Source organism: Cnephaeus nilssonii (assembly GCF_951640355.1).
Source record: "Cnephaeus nilssonii genome assembly, chromosome: 15".
NCBI lineage: Eukaryota > Metazoa > Chordata > Mammalia > Chiroptera > Vespertilionidae > Cnephaeus > Cnephaeus nilssonii.
Genome location: NC_137086.1, coordinates 16083035 through 16090420, shown reverse-complemented (window position 1 = coordinate 16090420; position 7386 = coordinate 16083035). Strand labels below are relative to the sequence as shown.

General features: G+C 40.4%; 1 pseudogene across 1 annotated transcript; it reads right to left on the bottom strand.

Annotated features, from left to right (window-relative positions):
• Positions 1-6627: 6627 nt before the first annotated feature.
• On the bottom strand, positions 6628-7056 carry LOC307111596 (large ribosomal subunit protein eL20-like; annotated as a pseudogene). Its single transcript has one exon. The product of its transcript is annotated as a large ribosomal subunit protein eL20-like (transcript).
• Between the last annotated feature and the right edge of the window lie 330 nt (positions 7057-7386).

Genomic DNA, 7386 nt, shown 5'->3' with positions numbered 1-7386 from the left:
AGGCCCAAAACACCCCTTGCACCAGTTCAGACTGGGGAGGCACGGCTTAGTAGGAGCCCATACTCTTTAACCTTGTTATCCGTTTTGTATCAGTTGGAGCTTGCTAATTGCTCAGTGTTTTTATGGTATCCCACGGAGAAAGAAGTGCAGAGGGGATGACGATGCTGCCTCAGTCATTCGATTGCTTCTAGCAAGACTTCAGACATTTCTATTAATGTGTACCCAGTAAGCAGATTTAGATAACATCTCATCTTAATTAGGTTGGCACTCATACTGAAAAAAAAAAAGGCTTTAAAAGATGTCTGAACAAAAGAAGCAAGTAAAAGAAAGATAATAGCAAAATAAACCTAAAGAAAATGGCAGATAAACTTTTCTACTCTGACCACACTCTTCATCAGCCTCATTATGAGCTGATGATATCAGTATACCCACAAGCAATAGTCCCTCCAGACCGACAATTATCAAGAAGACCATTTGAAACATGGATTTACATCTGCTGCCAGTAGTGATAAAATTCACCTAGTTGGCTAGCATATTGTGTCTTGAGATATTAAGTAGTAATAAACAAAGTCCCATAGTTAGCAAGGCATTTAAAAGCTAAGTATCAGAACAGGAAGACAAACTCCAATGGTTTCTCAGAGATACTTAGAGCTATGTGGAATAAACCCAGTTCTTAACCAATCTCACAAAAACTACTGACAACTACTTAGGACCTTCTTTTGAGGTTTCTCCTTTTACCATTAAGGACAAAAGCCACAGGTCTCTGGTTCTTTCTGCAATAGTAAAAAAAATATATATATATATATAAAATGGTTGGAATAATTGTAACACAAAGACTAACAAACTAAGAGGCATTCCTTTTGAAATGTTTTTGGGAAGTCACATAGAAAACATTGCTGAAGATGTGAAGAAACAAATATTAGGAAAGATTACTCAGTATTGGTCACGCATTTGGGTGAAAGTACAAATTTTGTAATAAGTCTCAGCTTACAATACTGAGTAATACAGTAATACAGGAATAGTTACATTCCTGAAGAACTGCTGTTTTTTTTTTTTTTTTTGTGAGTCATTAAAAAATCCTACCGAAAAATCCTAAAATACTAAAGAGTATCCCAAAGATAAATGCTTTCATAAATAGAAAACAATATGTTTATGGGAACACTGTTTTTGAAGTATAACCACTGAATTCAAAAGAATAAAAGGTATTTTTGCAGAGAAATAAAAGGAAAGATTTCAGGAAACCTTGACAGGATATTCATCTCTGTGGTGTTGATCCAATATTTCATAAATGCAGCAAAGAAACGGATGCTGGAAGTGCACACTGTACTACTTGATGTCACTGATGTGGATAGTTTTTCTTAAAAAATCTTTAAACAGAACTTTATAAGATTGTAATGGGATGGAGGGTCTGTTGAACTTGCATCATAACTAATTTTCTTCTACCCAATATGGCTTCCTTCCCTTCCATAGACATTGTTCTAAAGAACTCTCCCTAATTTAATACCCGTGTGCTGACCTCCATCTCAGAATTGGCTTCCCGGGAAACCCAATTTGCAACAATGGCTAGAGTGGACCAAGAAAATAGATGCTCATATGGGGTTCTGAAGCTGCCACCCACCCACCAGCTAGCAGTGAGGACGCTGATTATCAGAACGAGGAGATCTGCTGCTTCATGGGACAGAGAAGAATGTGGTGACCTCCTGGTGATCCCCTGGGTTCCCTCTTGACATTCCCTTGCTCATCTTAATGCTACATGAACAAACACAACAGTCATGCTTAAGAAGGGCATGGAGACCAAGAGCTCAGAGACCTCAGGAATGAAGATCTGGGTCATGCCAATAGGTAAGCCATTTACTCAGTAGATCGTGAATATCAATTGTAGCTGAAGTGCTTACAGCTGTTGTTGTAATTTATCCTACTAACCTTTTCCCTTTCTGCCGGGAAAAGAGGTACCACAGGACCTTGGAAGAACTCTTCCCAGAATTTACATGGAGAAGTGGGTCTGAGTAATAGAAATGGTGGACCACAGTGGAAGCTGTGATGTGCCACTCTGACCCCTTTAAGACTGAAGGACTTATTCCTCCAGTTATTGCGGGAGTTATTGGAGGACATTCCTCAGAAATTACCGTTGGCTGGAAAGTTCTACCTTGCACAAAGTCATGACTCCTTCCCCAGGGCAGCTCAGATCTAATAACTGTTCAGTGTATAATATAACCCTCATTTTATCTCAAGATAGTATTAAAAGGCCATCGCAGCTTCAAGGACCACCAAGGGTTGGCCTAGTCTTTGTCGAGACAACACCACAGCCCCATTTCTTCCTCTGTCCAGTACTGGCTGCTTCCTTATCTTCCCTTCCACTGTGTTGATCCTGATACAGCTCCCTGTAAAAGTTCCTGCACACCAACCCCCAGCCCAGAGACTACTTCCTGAAAACCCATACTTTTACATGAACATTACTGGGACACCTGATAAAATTTGAATACAAACTCTCGATTAGATACTAGGATTATATCAGTGTTACTTTTCCTGATTTTTCACCACATATTGTGTTAATATAAGAAAGTATACTTGTTTTTAGGAAACACACACTGAAGTGAATAGGAATAAAGGCACACTTAATCTGGTATGATTTAGAAAACAATGTACATGGACAGGTGGAGGATCAGAGAGAGAAAGAAGAAAATAGGGCAAAATGTAAACAATTGGTAAATATGGGTAAAAGGTATGGGAGAATTATTTATATTTTTCTTGAAACTTGTAAGTTTGAATCAAAATAAGAAATTACAAAAATAAAACTACCAGACTTCATCCCATTTTCAGTGATTCTGATTCAATTACTAGGGTACCAGCATCAGTATTTTTCTTTTCAACTCCCCAGATTTGACAACCATTCATATTATGGGAAAGGTCAAGATTAAACAAGTAATTTCAACATAGTGTGATGAGTGTTATGAGAGAGGAAATACCAAGTACTAAGAGAAAGCACACAAAGAGGGCCCGCCCTAGTTAACTGGGTCAAAGAAGGTATCCTTGGGAAAGTGACAGTTCAGTTGACATCTGAAGGAGCACTTAGACCCAGGAGTATTGATGGGAGGAACAAGGGGAGTATTCCAAGCAAAAAGACATTGTGGGGAAGTCCCAAAGGAAGCAAGCGTGAGTTACAGTCATGGAATTAAAAGAAGTTTATTGTCACTGGGTGACTGGTGACTTGAGTGCAGATAGCAAGGGGAAACATGGCATGAGACAAGTCTGAGGAGGTAAGCAGGGAACATATTGAAATTTATCTGCAAGACAATGGAAAGCCACTGAATGCTTTTATACAGGGGAGTGACTTGACCAGGTTTATACTTTGGAAACATCACTCTGGCTACTCAGTGGAGAGTGGGTTGGAGGGAGGCAAGAATAGGAACAGGAAGACCAGTTAGAAAAGGTTGTAGCAATAGGAAGATGACTTGGACCAGAGAAGTCAAAATGAGAAAGATGAGATGTGGAGGGAATCCATAAATATTTAGGATGTAGGATCAATAATATTTGCTATTGATTGGCTGTGGGAGATGCTGAGGAGGAAGGAAGGGTGACCTTCAGATTCTGGGTTGGATAACTAGATGAGGCAGGGAACATCTAAGCTCCATGGAAGCAGGAAACTTGTCTGAACTGGATACTCTTATATTCCCAATGCTTAGCCCTAATCTGTAGGTGTTCAATAAATATTTGTTGAATAAATGAGCGAGTAACCTTGAAGTTAAGATAATGAGTTCACTTTTGAATATGGAGAATTTTGAGTGCCTTTGAGTCTTCTTTTGAGAGTCCACACTGGAAAAGTGTAACCTTTGATTCAATTAGGAAAGTAACCAATGAAAAGTGTCCTAATTTTGAGACCATTATTCTCCCTAGTATTTAAAAGTCTAAAGTCCCTCTGAGACCTTGTGTAATCAATATCTCCTCACTTTGGACCTAATTTGATTTTAAAATGACATAGTGACTGAGTATTGACCTTAACTAATGGGGAAATTGCCTAGCTTTTGTGGTCATCCAAATTTCTTTATCCTAGCAATTATATGACTATAATACACATAATTGTCTTTCTTTTTTTTTTTCTCATCATTTTTTGAACTTGAGTTTAACATGTCATATGTATGTCACATTAAGGTATTCTGGTAAAAGTTAACTCCAAAAGCATGGCATTTTAAAGTGGACAAGGACTAATAAGCAGGTGGGGGGGGGGAGGGGCGAGAAGAGGGAAATTCAAGGATTTTTACTGCCATCCAGTGGTGGTGCTCTCAGACAAACATGGTACAAAGCCCATAGTTAATCTCTGTTTTCCACAGCAAAGTCCCAAATTCAAGTTTAGGGATTAACCTGCAATGCTAGCTTGCCATGAAAATTGTATTATGTTTTCCCAATTTTAAGAGAGTAATGGGCCCTTTTGTGGTCCTGAAGAAGATCATAGACTTCCCTAACAACCAGTTTACTTTAAGAATGAATGTACTCAATGGGGTAAGAATCTGGCTCAGTAAAGCCCTGGTCTTGATGACCCAAAAAACTCCTGCCCTGGTCTCCCTACCCCACCCCATATACACACCTTCATGGAGAATGATCTCCACTGATTGACCTTTTGGTACCTACTAGACATTTCCAAGTTATGTTTTATCTGTGCTCTTATAAATGTGAGCTCCTACATTGACTATTTAGAGCCCATGGGCATAAAAAAGGGAATCGGCCAAACCCCAATTCATTTAATTTAATTAAGCAAGAGCGTTTGCCAACCCACTGGAGAAGAGAACGAGAGAGAGAGGAGAGAGAGGGAGGAAGGGGGGGGGAGAGAGAGAGAGAGAGAGAGAGAGAGAGAGAGAGAGAGAGAGAGAGATTGTTATCACAAGATTTAGAAAAAAAGAAAAAATTGGCCAAACATAGCATATAAGTTTTATATAAAGTACTTTTTGGACTTGAACACCATCCAGTTTACATGAAACTCATAAAAGTGTTAATATTTCCTACTTTAAAAACATGCATATAATGTTCTCTGTGCACTAATAATGTGGCCTGTTAACCAAGGTTTGACCTTTCTGTGCTGTAAATTCAAGCCCACCCACCAGCTTGTCCAAAGTCGTAATCTCTGGCAGTGATGTCATCCCTTGACACTAAAAATAAACACTACCCAGATCTCTGTGTCCGTTCTCCTGCAGGTTTGTAGTCCACTGCAGAGGTGCTGATGGATGGGGTTCAGGAGACCACAGGGTTTTGCTCATGCCCACTGGCTTGAGCTCCTGGCTTCCAGGGTCTGGCCCCGACCAAAAAAAACACTTCCCGAGAATGCTGTGCAAGCTCCACTTATATAATTCATAAGGGTGTGAAGGCCAAAATATGCAGTTGGCATCCAATAAAAGATATATATTGTATTTACTGGCAGATAAGACATGCCAGTTTTACAAGGAAATCTGGGAATCTGGGGGAGGAGGGAAAAGTGAAGGAAAAAATTGAAATAGTTTTCATCTTGCTTGCTTTAAAGAGATTTTTTAAAGTAGTTCTGTAGATGCAGTATACTATATACAGGAGTCCAGATGAAAAATCATTGGTTATGGCTATGAGACAATATTCTACTAACTTTTAATGATATAAAATAATATAGTTAAAAGGGAGTATATTAGTATTAGGTACTGAGTAAGTTACAGAACAAAAATTTACTGGTAAATGAAATCCCATACCCATGGAACACTATATTAATAGCTTTCAATATGATCTCCCATCAAATCCTGGAAACCAAAAGTGAATCATAACATGAAAAAATTTCAATAAATTTGTATAAAAACTAATACAAATAACTAGCAAAACAGAATAAGGAGTCAGTACAAACTTGGCACAAAACATACAGCAAGAAAATAAATATGAAAGAATACTTATTTCACACTCCTACATAGAGTAAAAGTAAATATTTCGCTGAATATTAGTGTACAGTATAAAAACCTGTATACTAATAAATGCATTCTTACATAAAGAACTTGACCTTAAGATTATAGCGATGTCTCCATGGGCTCAGAGAGAGACAACTTTCACCGTGCTTGAATGTTTGGTGTTGCTGTGCGCTGCCACTAGGGAATCTCATTACTGCTATTGCCTTCTTGTTTTCTACTCCTCCGTCCCTTACCCCCTCTCCACATCGTCAGGCCTTCCACCTTTAATATGGGTACAGTGGGGCTGGGGTAGGGAAGATGCATGCTGCCAGAGCAAATAATACAGCTCTGTGCTTCCTAGATGCTTGGGCACTGCCTTCGTCTGTCCTATGCCTCTGAACGGAATGTTTCCTAGACCAACCCCTCAGGAAATACAATATACTCATGGTTTTAATTCTGCACCAAGGTATGCCGTTGGAGTTAGAGGCTGTTTAAGAGAAGCCAAGTTACAATAACCAGTAATGGCCAACTTAGTTGCCTGCTTGAAGGGGAACATAATAAAACGTTTTAATATCTTAATCAATGGAAATTTTATATACTCTTAGATGACCTTTGGGTATTCCTCCCACACAGAGGCCAGTTTGGGCATATTTCAGACATAGAGGTTTATTCTTTTTTTCTTTTCATTTTCCAAAGGAATTTATTTGGGCAGACCAGGGGACAGGGAGTCCTGCAGCTAAAAGAAGGTTCCAGGCCTCGTGGTGGTGAAGTGTGGCTGGTGCTGGCGACAAGGTGTGGTGGGGCAGCTGGAACTTGATCTTGGAGTCGTGGAACTGCTTGACCGCCAGTGGTTGGCACTTGCTAGCCACGATCTCCGCCACCTTCAGGATCTGGATTGAGTGGGCGTGGGCGGGGTGCCGGGCCCCCACGTCTCCACAGCACCGGGTGGTCAGGTCCCGGTACTCCCGGTACATGTTGCGGGTGCCACTGTGGGAGCCGTAGCGCAGCCAGATGCCAAAGTTCTTCAGCCCAAGGGGACGTTGCTCCAACACCTGCCCACAGTAGACGATTTCCCCTGAAGATTTCTTCATCTTCTTTAGTTGTGAGACACGAAGTACCAGAAGCGGGACGTGGCAACAGCATGGTTAGGTGTCAAGGTGCGCATATGGCAGAGGGGCAGCTGAGGCCCTCGGAGGTGGGCAGGCAGCGCCCAAGGCCAGTCCTAAAAGCTAGAGGTTTACTCTTGTAAACAACGAAACCAAAACACATTTCCCTTTGGCTGCAACGTAATTAGATCAATTCAACATTTATATTCAGACTAAGCCTCCTTAGCAAATTAGTGAATAGGAAGAAGCATTCTTCACCAGGTAAAAGGCACACATAAAAACTTAAGTGTGCATCCTACCAAACAGGGCAACAATAAAAGGAATTTTCTTCAAGATCAAGATGCCTGCGATCACCGCGCTACAATTCATTATTGCACTGGAGGTCTTAA